Genomic DNA, 17940 nt, shown 5'->3' with positions numbered 1-17940 from the left:
TTCAAAATGCTGTCTAACCACGCATGCCTCCCCAATCTTGTACTTGAAGTCATTTTTTTTAACTGAAGTGTAAAAGTAGGTTAAGTTATGGTGATTGGCACCTCCCTGATGAGGAGTAGAGAGGAAACAATAAATCTAGGCATGACATGAACCAAAAAAAAAAAAGAAGAAGAAGAAGGAAATATGCTGCCTTCCCTGGGCATGCTGTTAGAATATGAGCCTTAGTTACTAGAATTTGCAAAAATCAGAGATCTACTGTGTACTTCTGGTGATTCTTACGGAGAAAAATGGTGCCACTATAAAAAACCTAACAATTTAAAGTTCTGGGAAAGACACTAAAGAGAGTATTTTCAAATGAGGAATTTACATAAAATGCATATTTAGAGAATGAAAAACTACTTTAAAAGATGGTATGCTTCAAGAATTGGGTCTGGATGTCTGGACCATAAATTAAGATATAAGAAAATCATATATGTGTTACGTATAAGACATTCATTCATTTGTTTGTTGGCCTGAATATCCTTTCGAGGCCATAAAAAACTAAAAATGAAATAGAAGCTTATCAACAGAGGAAAAGCTGAATTGTGGCAAATAAATGGATTGTTACTGAACCTTAAGAAACGAATATAAAGAATCCAGATAACATGAAAGACTTGAATAAAGTAATAAAGAGTGAAGAAAGCTGAACCAAAAAACAAAATACATGGCTACAATAATGGTAATGGCTATATTGTGCTGTACACAATACCAAGAGTCCTATGCAGAATGGCATAAACAGTCCCCTAGTCTCAGAACTCAAAAACATAACTCACTACCCTCAAAAAAATGGGAGAACACAAATATGGTATGCAGTATATAGCATAAAATTTGGTCCATGTGCCAGTAGGTTTTACTTAAATATCTGTTGTTACAAAAGAAAATTGCATGAGAGGGGAGGAAATAAATGCCATATAAAAACAAAAGGCAACAAATAATGTTTTACTGTTAAAACACTACTATTAGCCTGAAGATGTGAAGGCTTTAAATCAGAAAAAGAAAGGAGAGCGCCCTCCATCTACATCTACATCCATCAAAGCCAGATACCATGCAGAGTAACAAGTATGACATTTTTAAAAGTTATCAATAGAGAGGTCCAATAATCATCTGTACACGATACTCTAGAAAAGGCAGAATAACTCAGAGCTCTAGAAATTTATATATAAATGCGCAGAATATGGTTAACATACTAAAGGCCTTAATGTAAAGAGGTATATTTGATCTCATAGGTTTCATTAACACAGTGGAAGCTGCCTGTCAATACAACAACAGAAGGCTGTATTTCCAAAAGAGACAAATTAGATAAGATGAACAGCAGACAGTAGAACTGCACTACATGCATTCATTCTCATATTTTCTCTCCCGCTCCCCCGGACCCCCGCTTCTTTCCCCTTCTCTGCCATGGACTTGTATAAGAGATGAGTTCAAATTCTCTCTCCGGTACTTAAATAGCTCTGTGACCATAAGCAAATCACTAAATAGTTTCTCATCTGTAAAACAGAAATGATACATGTATTACTGACTCAGCTAGCAATTACATGGGATGCTCAGAACAGTATGGTAGGACAAAGGAAGTGTTCTGCAAACCTTTTAAGAACTACACACATGAGCTATCTTATTAAATATCCTGTACTTTGAAAGAACCAAAGCTGTTCCATGACATAAAAGCCCATCTTTACAAACCCAAATTCTCCTGGAAATGGCTGAAAATTATGGAATACTATGACCTTCCAAGAACCAAAACTGCAGCTTACCCAAAGCACAATGAAGATAAAAGCGACTATAAGTAGCTTGAAACAGTTTTACAAGATGTACACAAGAAGTGATATAAAAGTCATTGAGTATACATATATGAACAAGAAAGGAAGTTGAGGTTATGTACTGACAGCAATGAAGAACAGATGTGGCACATTCAGTGCTGCACTAAGTACAGAAATTTGGAAAGTGAACTATTCAAAATGACAATGACTTTACCTTTTGGAGAGCTCCAGTAGTTTACAAAGTTTTTCCTGATATCAACCTTGTATTTTTCTCTCTTCAACTTCTACACATTAGATTTGGATTTCTGGACCAGTTTCACACCACCAACTTCCTTTAGACATCTAGAACTGGATTTCCATAGGTATTTGAAAACTAAACATGTCCAAAACAACTTACTATCTTTCCCCAAGAATCTACTCCTCTTCTTAACTTCCCTATTTCTATTGAGGATACTGCCATTCCTTCCAATTATCCAGTTTTGAAATCTCAGAATCATCAATCTTTTGCCCCTCATGTCTGATCAGTTGTCAAATCTTTTCATTTCTACCTCCACTCCATTTCCACCATCCATCTATCTTCTGCTATCTACTCCCACAAGATAACACCTTAGTTCATGTGGGTCTTCATTTCTAGGATGCACTCCTTCCTCATTTCTGTCTCTAAGAATTCCATCTTTTTCAAAAAACAACTCAAGTTCCACCTCCTAAAAAGAGAGAAAGAAACATTAAACAGAAAAGACTGCTCCAATAAGGTCTCTCTGAAGGGTTGACACATGGTAGGCAATTAATATTCAATTAATAACAGTTGGACTAGCCGGACCTTGAGGTTTCTTTTCTAACTCTCAAAAAGTTTCTAAGTATAAAAGAGAGAAATGGTTTAGTAGCTGGGTGGTATAGAAGGGGAAGGAAAGTGTCTGAGGATTGGGGAGATACTCATATTTGTAGGCAGATGGGAGAAATCTAAAACAGTGGGGAAGACTGCTAGAACAATGTCCTTGATAGGCTAGAAGAGAATGGAATTAAGGATAGATAGAAGGATTAGTCTTAGTAAATAGTAAACCTGTGTCTAGTACAGAGTGTGAAATGATGGTGAAAAGCTTTGAGGAATGGAAGAGAACTAACAAGAGCTGACATCAGATAACCTCAGTATTCTCAGTGAAATAAGTCAAATCAATAAAATATTCAAATTCATAATAAAAAGAAAATTAAAGAGAAACCTACAAGAATTTATTATGTACCTATAAGTGTCAGCCATAACAATCTGCCTAAGGAACAAGGGGAAACAATAGTCTATCCCCTCAAGTTTACACTCTACTGAAAATATCAGACCAAAAGCCATTCCACCAATAAATATGAGGTCAAAAGATATGAACAGTTCTCAAAAGAATTGAAAACTATTAACAATCGTAAGAAAGAATGCTCCACATAAGAGAAATTAAAATAAAATAATTTTAGGTTTCCCCTTACGTCCTGCAAACTGGCAACGATGACAAAAGATGGGAATAGTCAAGGTTGGAGGGTTATAGAAAGACCAGCATGCTAATGCCCAGTTGTACAGAGCTGGAACTAGAATAACCATTTTAGAAAGCAGCATGAAATTACAAAAATAAAGTGGCTAAAATGTCCATACCTTTAACTCACAGATTCCACTGTTAGGCATATACTAAGGAGTTCAATGACAAAAAGGCTCCAAAAACATCAATATAGCAGCATTTTTTGTAGTAGCAAAGAACTAGAAACAAAGTATATGTCCACTGCCTGGTGAATAGCTAAACAAATTGTAGTATATGAATGTAATGAAATATTTCTGTGCTATAAGACATAACGGACATATCAAATACATAAAACTATGGAATGACTTACATACACTGCTACAAACTGAATTAAGCAGAACCAGGAAAACAATATGCACAATGACTACAACAACACAAATATGCACAATGACTACAACAATAAATGGTGAAAATTTATAAAGAACAAGCTTGGTTCCAAAGTAAAGTTATAATAAGTTAACTCCTTTCATTTCTTTGCAGAGGTAGAGGATCCATGGTTATGGAAAATTGCATTCAATACATTTCAATACACTAATACAGTTTTTCAATATATTAATCTGTTTTGGTGAATTTTTTTCTTTTTTTTCTTTTTAAATAATTTCCTTATAAAGACATGAGCCTTCTGGAGTGCAGATGGAAAGGAATGGAGGAGGGATACTCTGAATCAAACTCAAATAGAAAGGAGGACCACTTATCTGTAGCCCACATACTGAATTAGTTTTGAAATATATTATCGATATTTTGTTTTATTTTGTTAACTATTCCTAATTTATATATATATATATATATATATATATATATATATATATATATGCGCTAGGCAATTGGGGTTAAGTGACTTGCCCAAGATCACACAGCTAGTAAGTATCAAGTGTTTGGTCTGAGGCTGGATTTGAACTCAGGTCCTCCTGACTTCAGGGCCGGTGCTCTATCCACTGCGCCACCTAGCTGCCCCCCTAATTATATTTTAATCTGGTTTCTAAAGTATAAGAGTACTGTGGGTCAAATGATGGCCTCATGTTTGACACCTCTGATATAGACAATATCAAAATAAAAATATGAATAAAAACATACTCAAAAGATCTAAAACAGTCATTCTGGAGAAAGAAACGTTAAAGCAATAAAATAAGGGCAAAAAAAAGCCATTTCAGTTGTGGTTATATTATCACATATTTTAGTAGTTTGGTGAATGATAACTTGATAGTAGTTTAGTTTACTAGGAACTAATTATTAGTTTATTCAAAGCTCAACAGGTCAGAAACAGGAAAATCCTGAGAACAAGGATTTTGGGGTAATAAAAAGTAGGGGGAAACTATGGTATCAAGGATGAATAAATAGACAAATAATTGTGGGCACAGATTAGGACTATCACAGCCAATCACAAGGCTTACCTACAACATAACTACACCTATCCTCATTCCCTTTAACACTCCCCTCACCTCCTTCTGACTCATCCTTCCCTATGTGTAAGCTCCTAATCTCTCTCTCTCTCTCTCTCTCTCTCTCTCTCTCTCTCTCTCTCTCTCTCCTCTGTCTCTCTCTCTCCTGAATCAGGAATGTATCTCTCAAAACAGTCCAGGGACAGCTAGGTGGTACAGTGGATAGAGCACCAGCCCTGGAGTCAGGCAGACCTGTATTCAAATTCAACCTCAGACACTAGCTAGCTATGAGACCCTGGGCAAGTCACTTAACCCCCATTGCCTCCAAAATTAAAAAGAAAAGAAAAGAAAAGAAAAGACAACAGTTATAACCAGTCACCAAAGCACCCACAGCAGCAACTGTGCAGATGCCATTGGGAAAATCTTCCCTCATTCAAAGTATACCCATTTCTTCCCTTTAGATCACCTTGTGGCTGTGACAGGTATCCCTTGAAGAACAGACTGCATTCCACGCAGTAACTGGTAAGAGCCTTGCCACCCTCCTCCAACTCTTAGTGAGTGAACACAGTATTAGAAAGTATGGCTAGGCTTTAATCTGAACCCCAAATCTAATGACATTACTTCCCCCCCAAACCACTTCTGTTCTAAACTTCCTCATTTTTGTATAAAATATATAACATACATAATTAATTAGTACAGTGGTAAGCATGGTATTTAAATTTTTAAATAAATAAATATATACTTTGAGGTACATGCTGGAAAAGTAGCTTACTTATAAGAGTGAAGAATCAACAAAGTTTGCAAATCACTAAATTAAAAGAATAGCTATGGCTGAAAACTAAAAATAAATAAATTTATATAGAAAAAAAAAGAATAGCTATGGGGACAGCTACGTGCTGCAGTGGATAGAGGATAGGCCCTGGAGTCAGGAGGACCTGAGTTCAAATCCAGTTTCAGACCAGACATTTGATACTTACTAGCTGTGTGACTCTGGGCAAGTCACTTAACCCCAACTGCCTCACACAGAAAAAAAGAAAGAAAAAAAAAGAATAGGTATGGATCAAGGGACCAAAGATCCCAGTCCATACACTTTGACCCAGAGATCCCACTGCCAGGCATACACCTCAAGGAGGTCAATGATAAAAAGAAAGGTTCCATATACAGCACATAAACATTTATATCAACAGTTTTGTAGCATTAAAGAACTGGAATCAAAGTAGAGATCTGGAAGCAGAAATAAGCACACTTCTCTTGATTAGGTGCATGTGTGTATAAAGGGGGACTGGATGGAATAGGAGGAAACGGGAGGAATAAAAGAAGCAAAGGGCAGGTGAACCACAAGTTAAAACAAAGAGTTGAAAAGAACATTAGCTGAAAAGTTTGATGATATAGCAGAATTTACTGAAGTCATAAACTGTGGAATATTTCTATATATCTGGTAGCAAATATTGTGGTGTCTGAAGGCTAATAAGATATTTCGAACTCTCAATACAAATAAGCCTCTAGGTAACATAGGAACGGTATATATTGTTCCCATTTAAATTTTATACTTTAACAGCACTGATACTGAATGCTTGCTTTGAAACTTCTGTAAGGTACTCATTAGGACAATAATCGTTCGAATTTTAGCACTGCTATAAATATATTTTCTTCATGTATCTACTTGTACTTTGAATAACTAGTTTTAGACTCAGTTTTAATATTCTGTATTTCAAGTTGTCAGTTGTCCATTTGGCTAAGACAACTAACGATCTCATTAATATAAAGGTGTTATTTAACGGGGGAACATGTTTTGTTTAATACATGCTGTTTCTCTGACAAGAAATTCAGAAGAAATCTGGAATAGAATTTGACTTTTCAAGCTAATAATTGCAATTTATTATCTCTTAACATACTATAAATTCAGAGAGGGCAAAAACCATGTCATTCATCTTTGTATCCACTTCAGTCTCATGGTACATCCTTAATAAATATTCACTGAACCAAATCCAAACCTTATTGATATGATACATTTTAAATAGTGGAGAACAGGTTATCTGGGTTGCAAAACTCATGTCGAAATATCCTACTCTCAGCTTCCAGACTGAACATAATATTTACTAAATGTCTGTTAAAACACAGCTTGACTGATGGGTATTATCTATGTTCTTTCTAAAGAATTAAAGAGAAAGGGACAGAACAGATTCAAGACAGAAATAAGAAGCTCAATAGTGATGTCATAATTCTGGGACAAAGGGAAAGCATATCATTGGAACAAAGAAAAAGGTATTATAAATTTTAAAAGTTCGAATCTGACTCCTTGGCCTAATGTGTGGTCAACTCTTATAAGAGATGGGTTCTACTAGAGTTGGATCAAAGGGCAATACTGGCTATTAGCACAGATAAGGCACAATCCACATTTATTAAAGGTTTTCTTTTGTAAAATCTGTATGTTAAGATAAAATCTAGAAGACTCCTAATGAAATATTTATATCTGGTTCTAAGGGGTTTGCTTATGTTCAAGCAGAGAGGCTTTTAAGAGTCACTCTTGTCCACAAGCACATTTTGGAGAACTTAAACGCCAGTTTTAACTTCATACAACTCAGACCCTCACAATTTTCTTAAAAGTACAATGAGGGAATAAAGTAGATCAGCGGTGTCAAACTCAGAAAGAAATGGAGGATCCCCACGGGCTGCTTATTGACTAAAATCACTAATCAACATTATCTATGTTGAATTGTATTTTTATTTATTAAACACTTCCAAATTTTTTTAACCTGGTTTAATCACAGTTTTGCAGGTCTCAAATTTGACACTTCTAGACTAGATGTTCTTTAAGATCCCTTCAAGATCTAAATCCTTTATTAGACTATGAAAAGAGGAATGTTTTGAACGGTGAAGGGAAAGGACAAAATCTTACAAAGATCGGTCTGACAATAGCATGTCAAGTGAATTGAAGTAAGGGTAACTAACAACATCAACATTGTTTCTCACAGAGCACCCCAACCAAATTTTCCCATAATCTAAATTTTTTTTGCTGGGTTTGGGGGGGGGGGCATCAGAGGAACGGGACACAGACCACAAGACAAAAAGGTGGTTCAGAACTGTGATTTCATTGGTGTAGGGCATTCCCTATACCAGTGTGGATCTGCAACTGTTTTGAAACTTACAACTTTGAATCTTACAAGTGCGTGCCTTGTCACTGAGAGATTAAGTGATGTGCCCAGAGTCAAAAAGTCAGTATATGTGTCAAATGTTATATTCGAATCCAAGTCATACTGACTCAAAGACAGGTACTCTGCCCACACAGTCTCTCCCATGGACCTGTCAAAATTCTTTGTGTAATATATAAAATGTTCTATAACTGAATATTAAACAAATATGAGTGTACTAAAATGAGATGATGGGGAGTTAGGTTGAGAGTAGAGGGCTAAACCCATTAAAGCTGCAACTCAAAACCTATTACCTCCAGACTAAAGAAATAAGAGCCCTAACTACAAGTTGTTCAAATTCCTAATTACTCTCTTTTTTGCCTCTACTGCAAAAGTCTCTACTACTCCCAAACCACTGGTACCTTACTGGTTAATTTTTTTAGTGCTCCTAATTCCAGGGATATACACACCTGTCCCAGGAAGAAACGCATTCTACTGTAATCTTAATGTATAATAGAAAAAAAAATTTAACAAAGTATGTAACGGGGATAAGGAAAAGTATCTCCTAAGAAAGTTTCAGCCAAAGCCCTTGATCAAGGTTCTACAAGTAAGTCACTTACCAACACAACAGAACATTCACTAAAATTACAATACTTCAAAAGCTCCGGTTGCAAGTCCATCAAAGTACTAAATTTCTGTTGTAATAAAATCTGATCTGTGTATTTTATTACAAGTTATTTGAATGTCAGCTAAAATTAGAACAGCTGCAAGGCTAGGTGTCATCTGAAGACAAACTCCAAAAGAGATTCAAGTTATATTATTTTAAAAAATACTTTCTTAATTTAGTTTAATATAGTTGAAAGAACACTGGATTGTCAAAAGACTAGTCAGAAACCCTTGTCTTCTAGTTTTAACTCTACCATTAACCAGTTATAACTTTGAAGCAATTAAGGTTAACTCACTGAACCTCATTTCCTTATCTCTAGCTCTAAATTCTATGACTTGCATGGAATGAGTACGTATATGAAAACCTGGAAATATTTTTACCAAGGGACTCTAAGTAGTTCACCTTTTCATCAACAATTAAATATGACAAATAACTGGTTTACCACCCAGCTTGCAAATGGAATTAAACAGACTATAAAGAGGATGTTATAAAATTGAAAGCCTTTGAAACAATTTCCTGCAAACATTCCAAAAGGAAAGTGACCAGAACAGAAAAAGAACTGCTACTTTTAATGAGACATTTAGGGCATCCCTCTGGTTTTGACTGGCTCTCTTAGTCAATTATAAAATCATGCCAGGAACAAAAAGAATAATGAAATGTTTCAAAAATATCAATCCTATAAAAGACCAACCCAAGTTCCACCTAAAACACTCTTACATAGGATGCTTTCACTATGTTGGGTCAGAGGGCATTTAGATTAGACTTGGGGCAAAAGTGTCTTAAAAGAATTTTTTAAATAAGATTGGCCCTTAGAGTCTAGTTTCTTCACCTTACCTGGAATTAAATGCTGTCACTATAGAAATGAAAAAAAGGTATCAATGATTATCAGAGACTGTTTAACAACTTGAAATTTAAATGTACCAAATCCAAAAAAACAAATTTACAAGGAAACATTTAAGGCCTTTTAATTTTTGTGTATCAAAATCAGACAAACTCCCTTAAGGCCCAGAGAAAAGTGATTTGTCTTCAGCCATACAAGTAATGAGCATCAGAGCAAAGGCTATATATAACCCAATCTCCTGAATCCTAGACCAGTGGTCTTTATACTTTAGTACACCATTTTAATATAGTAATTGAGATTCAATTTGTATTCACTGCACTGAAGTATCAAAACTCATCATTCTTAAGTGAGTAATTTCAGAGGCCTGTTAACAAAGGAATAGCAAGCAACTATAAAAATGAATTTCAGATATTTTTTCAAAATAAATTAGTTGAAAGGATTAACCACAAATTCAACATTCAAAAAATCATTTTAGAAAAGTTTTAAGTTTTAAGTGAAACTTCAAAATACTTTATAGAACCAGTTTTTGCTTATCTTATATATTAAAGCTCTTTGTTATTTGCCTATGCTCTCCCACTTTTCCAAAGACTAGAGTGTACAAATCTTTTCCAAACATATTGAAGACTTCTATAAAATTATCCTTCCATGTTCTAAGTGGCCACCTTTTAGTTTTTGAAAGGCTTATAGTTCAGACAATGAAGTGTAAATATAAACTCACCCCCCTCAACAAAATCTCCTACCAAATTCTGTAGTATAACATAGCATTTTGGCAAATTTCCATGTCTTACTTTTCTCTCAATGTCCATCAGGAATGATTTCCAGAGAGGGCCATTACTGGCACTTTATCAATGCTCCCTACCAAATCCCTAAAAGCCTATGTACAGGTTTAATGCTTACACTATACCAACACAACAATCTACACTAGTGTAACTTGGCTCTCTTCCCCTGGGCAAGAAAATTCACATGTTGTAAGCTACAGAATTATTAGGGTAACATTTAACTGCAACACTATAGAAAAGCAACAGCATACTAAACTGAAAAATCTAAATCTTCAATACCTCTGATGGCAGTGCTTTTTACTACTTCATGCATCTCATGCCTTCCAAAATAGTAGTTAAATTTACTAAATGCTGGAAATGGACAGAATCTATAGAATAGGCATATGAAACAACTTCTTACATAATGAAAGCCTTTGGATGCCTAAATATAAACCTTTCTAACTAGCTGGGAAAGAATAGTTCATACTAACATTTATGACCACAGTTTATGCTCTTCACTCTTCAGTGACCAAAAAAACACAGAAATCAAAGTTATTTTAAAATACATACCCTAAATTTGCTTCTTTTTAAAAGTAAATATTCAGTGTAAAAAAAATTTTTAACTATGGCCTAATCACTTAGACAAACAAGAATTTTAATAATGTTATTTACACATTTTTTGACTAAAACAGAACACTACACTTGTCCATCCACTAGGTAATTTATAAGGATACACATTCCCCTTTTATTTTCAAAATATACATATTTTAAAAGATATAGGTATATATACATTGTGTGTGTGTGTGTGTGTGTGTGTGTGTGTGTGTGTGTGTCCCAAACTTCTTATACCTATCATGACTTCTGTGGAAAAGTTAAGCTTGATAAAAACTAAATGCACAATATTCTTTTTTCATATTTCATGTAACTCATGAATCTGTAATTTTGGTCAGTAGGGGTACTTCCCTAACCTCAGCAACCAGCTGCTAAAGCCTAAAAACTCTTCACTGACCAATCTTGAGCCTCTCTGAACTTCAGATAACATACAATCTATCACAGGACCTATACTCAAAGCCTTTCCAGGTGATTAAGGCCTAACCAGAACTTACACTCCACCACCTTCGGGAATCCAAGCTACCTCCACGCTAAAATGAGACCTTGCAGAAAAGAGTACTTCAGCAGAATATTCTTTGTCATACTGTTTAAAATTTACTGTAAAATATTTCCAAAATATTTACATTTCACCATAACTTCAAAGTACAAACTAATTCCTTATATTAAACTATTGAATAATCTGAAATTGTTACATGATTTCAAACTAAATATTTAAAAGTCAAAAAAGGCGTTGTTTCTCAATACAGTGAATGAAACCAATACTGAAACTTCGAAAAAAAGCAACTTTACCTAAATGTCTAAATATAAAGCATTTCACAGAACCATTGAATCAAACCAACGTTTGTTTATTAAGTACCTGCTACAGGCAAAGCGCTGTGAAAGGTTCTGGGGCTACCAAAAAAAAACAAACCAAAAAACTTAGTCCTTATCCTTGAAGAGCTACTGTATTGGTAACACAGATACACAAAATTTCACATCTAAGAAAGCAATGATAATTGAGGAGGGGAAGAAAATTAGGAGGGCCTTTTATGTTACCTGAGCTGTCTTCTGAAGGAAGGTAGAGATTCTAGAGCTCAAGGTGTTAACCAAGCACAATAAACCAGACACAGGGAATCACTTGTACAGCGGCATACCAGAGGGACAGAGCCGGCAGACCAGTCTGACTGGGATGGTATATGTGAAGAGGAATACTATGAAATAAGATTATGATCACAGATCACAGAGATGAAAGTGACCATCGAGCACTAGTCTAAGGCCCTCCCTCACAATTAAGAGATGAGGAAGAAAAAAAAATTATGAATTTTTTAAAGATGCAGTCTAAAAAAACAGTATTGAAATTGGTCTAGAAATTACCTTAAGGTCACACCTTTTTAGTAACTTGTGATCAGAAAACATCTTCAAAATTTATCAAGTTCTCACCTTCTTGCCTTGAGTGGTAAGGGGGCAGAGAAAGAGAGAATTTGGAACTGAAAATAAATTTTTAAAAAATTTTATACCCTCAATTTCCTAGTTTTTCAATAGTAATTAAGTCTGGGGCAGCTGGGTGGTGAAGTGGATAGAGCACCAGCCCTAGAGTCAGGAGGACCCGAGCTCAAATCTGGCCTCAGACCAGACACTTGATACTTGCTACCTTTGTGACCCTGGGCAAGTCACTTAACTCCAATTACCTTGCCAAAAAAAAAAAAAAAGGTAATTAAGTCTATGTGAGAACTATGCACATCAGGTGTCAAACATGCTGCCAAACTTAGATTAAAATGTAAGGGGGAAATATTTAACAAAACAAATAAAAATATAACAAAACATAATATTACATTTTCAAAAATAAGTCAATATGTGGCCTGCAGGAATCTTTATGTCCAGTTAATGGCCCCCATTTCTATTATAGTTGGACACCACTGATATCCATAACCACCTTCTTTTTTTTTGGGGGGGGAGGCTAGGCAATGGGGTTCAGTGACTTGCCCAGGGTCACACAATTAGTAAGTGTTATGTGTCTGAGTCCGAATTTGAACTCAGGTTCTCCTGAATCTGGGGCCAGAGCTATATCCACTGTGCCACCTAGCTGCCCCCATAATCATCTTAATAACCAGTTCTATCAAACCAGAATTCAACTGTTCTAACTCTTGGGTGCTTAGGTTAGCAGCGAGGACATAAAGTTAAGCCTTTTATCTAGTGCATACGAACTTAATTGAAAATGGAGTAATTTACGGAGTCTTGAGGTTAGCATAATTTAAAGCTGATATTTTACACTTTCTAGTATAAAATATCCCACCAAGCCACAGCCCTGTATTACTCCCATCATTCCCTGCCCTGCCTCCACCCCTACACAAGTACTGCTGAATGAAGCTGGCAAAAAACCATGCTGACTGGGTCCACTATAAATTTGTGGTGTTTTTCAATTGTGTCCAAGTCTTCAAGACCCTATGGACCATATTATACCAATGCTGTCCATAAGGTTTTCCTGGCAAATATATCGGATTGGTTTGCCATTCATTTCCTTCTTCCAGGGATTAAGGCAAACAAACAGAGGTTAAAGTGCCCGGCCCAATAAGTGTCTGAGGCCAGACTTAAACTCAGGTCTTTCTGACTGTAGGACCAGTGTTATCTATCCACTGAGCCAGCTAGCTGCCTCATTCAAATTTGTTACTTTATCTCAACTAGGCCCTCATAAGAGCAAGGCAATCCTTTTAAACCTCCCTAACTGATTAACTAACCTATTCATCAAGGTGGATTTTCAACCCTTTTGTCACTTCTCAAACCTTTCCCATGGCTCCCCCATGAGGAAGGTTTCTCTTAGCTGACCCTGACTCATATTTTACTAAAAAAAATTGAGGCTATTCACCATGAGTTCCCTCTTCTCCACTCCCTTCTCATCACTCTACCACTAACATGCCTTCTGTCATTTTCTACTCCTTTACTCATGTTTCACACAAAGAGGTGGTCCTTCTCCGTGCCAAAGCTCACCCCTCAACACAAACAAGTAATCCCATTCCACCCCTTTTTTTTCTAACAGATTACCTCCTGTCTCATACCTCTTTCATTCTCTTATCTTCAATCTCTCCCTGCCTACTAGTTGCTTCTTTACTGCCTACAAACACGCCCATGTCTCCCCATTCTCAAAAAACTCTCAGTTGACCCATTCATGCCTGCTAGCTATTACCCTATATCTCCTTCTCCCTTTTCTGGCTAGACTTCTCCCTTCCAAAAGACGGCTATCTATAATCAATGCCTCCACTTCCTTTCCTCTTACTCAAAGCAGTCTGGCTTTGACTTCATCACTCAAGTGAAACTGCTGTCTCCAAATTTACCAATTATCTCTTAACTGTCAAATCTAATGGCCCTTTCTCAAACCTTATCCTTCATTGACTGTTCTGCAGTCTTTGACATTGTTGATCACCCTCTTCTCCTGTATACTTTCTTCTCTCTAGTTTTTCACGACATTGTTTTCTCCAGGTTCTCCTCCTACCTGTTTGACCATTCCTTCACAGTTCCTTTGATGAACTGGCCAACACCCTGGCTTTCAGGCCCTTATAACCTCAAACTTGGATTATTGCAATAAACTGCTGGTTGTTCTCCATGCCTTAGGTCTTTTCCCACTCCAGTCCATTCTCCACTCACCTGTCAAACAGATCTTTCTAAAGTACAAGTTTGACCATGTCACCTCTTCTCCCTACCCTCCATATTTAATCAACTCCAAGATCAAACAGAAAATAGTGTTTGTATTGTAAAGTCCTCCATAAACCTGGCTTCTTCCTACCTTTGAAGTTTTCTGCCTCAGCTATTTTCATCAGCTGTCCCTCATTCCCTCCTCATCTTGGCCTCCTAGCTTTTTTAGCTCCCTTCAAGTCTCAGTTAAGATTCCATCTTCTGGGGCAGCTAGGTGGTGCAGTGGACAGATCGCCCTTAAGTTAGGAGGACCTGAGTTCAAATCTAGCCTCAGACACATAACATGCAAATAAATTCTCCTGGCAACTTATGGTCTTAGGAATTGGCTGGGACACTGGCACTGCTGCCCAGTCAATATTCAAACTTCAAACTTTAGGTTCAAAATCTTGAACCCAAAGCTAACTAACTGAGGCTGGCTTTCTCCGTTATACCATTCTCTCTCAAACCAGCTTTTAACTGAACTTTTGTATTATCCATTTATCATACAAGATGCGCTATAACAAATTGTCTTATGTATGAAATACTCCAGCAGCAATCTGAAAGATGGATAGAATTTAGTCTGACAAAAAAAGATAGGATATGCCTCTTACTTGGGAACAAGTAGAAGAACAAAAGCTGAGGCAGGAAGAATAAGGTGAATGAGGGAAAAATCTGAGGGTAGGGAGAAGGCAAGCCTATAAAATCAGAAATTAATCCTATAGACAGTAGCTCCCCACAACCTACCAAATCAAACATAAACCTAATTCCTCATTTCCCACTACTTTCCAACACAAAAGCTCCACACAGCTTATGTCTTAGAAATATGGTGTCCAAACCATTTCCTCTACCTGGAATGCATTTTCCTTTCCTCTTCTTTAAAGATTCAAATTCTTTCTACCTTTCAAGACTGTATTTAAGTCACACCTCCTCCATGAAACCTTCCCCAGAAACTATATATAACCCATGATGTGTTTCTGCAAAGTACTGCAATTACGACTGCCACCACATAACTGATTTTATTATATACTATCTTCCTTTCTAATTGTTTCGTATATGTAAACTGTCTTTCCAACAAGACTAAACTATATGGTATATTGGTATGGGCTATATCTGAACATCATCGAGTCACCCACAGGACTCAGCACAAAGGAAGCATTCGAATATTTGTTGACTAAGATATCAGGTTCAAATAATATATAAACAGTATCCTACAAAACCTACATTTAGTTAATCCCTCACCCCACTACAAAATTTAGAAAATACTTCAGGGACCAGGAAGATGACATCAATCTGAGAGGTTTTCTAGTGTACTAAATCCATCAATATAACAGCAGCCTTTCTTTCACAACAGCGCTTCGCCACAGAGCTAAGTCAAATTTCTGTCCAGGAGATGAGCTGTGTTGGTAGGAAACTAACTTGATTGTTCCCCACATTTTAAACCAAAACTTTAGAAACTTGACCAGGAAGCTCAATGGTGATCTGAGGCTACTCACTGCAATGAAATATAATTGAGAAAAAAAACTTTGGCCATTCCAAGTGACCAAATTAAAATTTGATAAGATCTTGGTGTTAGAAAAGGTGGTATTCTTTACCAATCCTCCTTAATCTTGGTGCCTTCCCTTTCAGACCTCCCCCAATGGAGTTTCTGCCCTACCTGATAAAACTACTTAAAAGGCATGAGTAAAATTCCTATACTCTCGTGAAGTTCATGAAAAATACAGCATATTTCTAATTCCATCAATATCTTAATATTTATCAATGCAATTTTAGTGCTAACTAAAAACTTCTCTCCTGAACAGCCAATCTCTAGTGTACCCTAACCTTTATTTCACATTCAAAGTATCAGAATTGTTTGTCATGGCTATATTATGGTAAGGCAAGTAGGAAATATATACGGCATTATAGTTTGTTTTGTATTTGTCATAAGGGAGAATTCTAATGTGTGGGAGTATTTGACAGTGATGTTTTCGAAAACCGAATTAAATATTTTTTAAAAAATTATGCCCGAAGCAACAGATTATAAGATCGATCTATGACAGCAAAAAAAACCCAAACCCTGGGGATCTCGAGAGTTCCCTTTTAAATGCATTATTTATAAAGCTGATCATAATAGTGGAAAGGAGGGAAGAGAATAAGCATTTATATAGAGCCTATCATAAGTGCTTTACAAATAACCTCATTTGATCTCAAAGTGATTTAATAGCAAAATATTCTTTGCAATTCTTTGCAAAGATTCTGGCTCCAGCAGTTAACTAGTATTTGCAGATATACGCTCTTCTTCTCAAGGTTTTGACCCAGTAACACATGCTTTCCTGGATCCAGCTCCACAATTGGGTATCTTCCCCCGCCCCTGCCAATGAAGCAGCACTACTCTTGAGAGATAAAGCTTACAAATGCAAAACTCAAATGGCTAACATTTAGTATTTCTATAAGGTTGGGCTTATGACCGTAGATATTAAGTTTACCAATACATGGTCTGCAGTTTAGAATAAGAAACAGAGGCAGAAAAAAAATAAGACAAACATTATCTCTAAAAAAGCAATACGCTCGACTAAAAATGGATTTCGCTGCAGAGCAAACAAACAAGGGCCTCCCCCCGGAGCGACCTGAAAATGACACACGTTGCTTTCCGGTCCCAGACCCCCGCGGCCGGAGGCTCCGGGCGCCACGCACAGCGTTCACGAGGCTCCCCTCCACGCCCCCGGCCCACGGCGGGCACCCCCGACCTTGCATCGCGGGGGGGGCGCCTGTCTCCACCAAACTTCGGGGTTTTCTGGGGGCCTGCCCAGCCCCCGCCTGCAGTCCTCGGCCAAGGCCACCTCCCGCCGGGCCTTCCACGCCCCTGGCTTCCTTCTGCGGCAGGGGCCGCGTCCCCACGGCGACGGTTTCCGCAGCCTCCCCCCCGACTCTTGTCCTTTCCCCCGGCCCCGGGGGCAGCCTGCGGCAGCGGCGACTCTTTCCAGCCCCGAAGCACGCAACGGCCGGGCCTGAAAATGGCGGAGAAGGAGCCGCCACCGCCTCACGCCGCCCCGCGTCCCTCGCCGGCACCGCACTCACCGTCCAGTCTCTGGGCTGGACTCCCCTCCGCCCAAGTTAAGGGTGGGGTCTTCGGCCTTGGCTCCCTCTTAGCGGTCTCCCCCGTCTGGCCCGTTCCCGCCACCTCCACTCCCTCTCTCCCCACCACAGGAGTTACAGCCTCACCGGCCCAAGCTGGCCGCCATCTTCCCCTCCGAGCAACCAGGCGCACGCCTTTGCGTCATCACGCACCTGGTGCGCCTCAGGGTCAAAGGGTGCTGGGGCGGAACTTAGATGGCCAGAGGCGCTGCTAGCTTTGAGGCTTGATCAGAGCTTGCGCACAGGTGAGGAAGCGTCGGCTTTCTGAAATCTGCAGAGGTGGTTCTGGCTCCCCTTTGTTACAGCTTAGCCAGGAGTGGTGCGTACCTTCTTTTAAAAACCCGGAAATGCGAATCTCCCTATTTTACTAACACAGGAAGTGCTTATTCGTTTTTCTGAAGCATCATCTGCCATCCAAAAGGGTTAGATGGTTTCTTTAAGTAC

General features: G+C 37.8%; 1 protein-coding gene across 1 annotated transcript in view; it reads right to left on the bottom strand.

Moving 5' to 3' along the window:
• Positions 1-17577, bottom strand: part of WDR33 (WD repeat domain 33) — a 107059-nt gene extending 89482 nt beyond the window's left edge. Inside the window, 1 exon segment of the mRNA XM_078146787.1 lies at positions 17440-17577. The gene's annotated coding sequence lies outside the window, so the exon portion shown is untranslated.
• Between the last annotated feature and the right edge of the window lie 363 nt (positions 17578-17940).

The sequence above is a fragment of the Phascolarctos cinereus genome, unplaced genomic scaffold, assembly GCF_003287225.1.
Source record: "Phascolarctos cinereus isolate Bilbo 61053 unplaced genomic scaffold, phaCin_HiC Scaffold_726;HRSCAF=1367, whole genome shotgun sequence".
Taxonomy (NCBI): domain Eukaryota; kingdom Metazoa; phylum Chordata; class Mammalia; order Diprotodontia; family Phascolarctidae; genus Phascolarctos; species Phascolarctos cinereus.
Note: the sequence above shows the minus strand (reverse complement) of the source record. Positions and strands in the feature narration are given on the sequence as shown.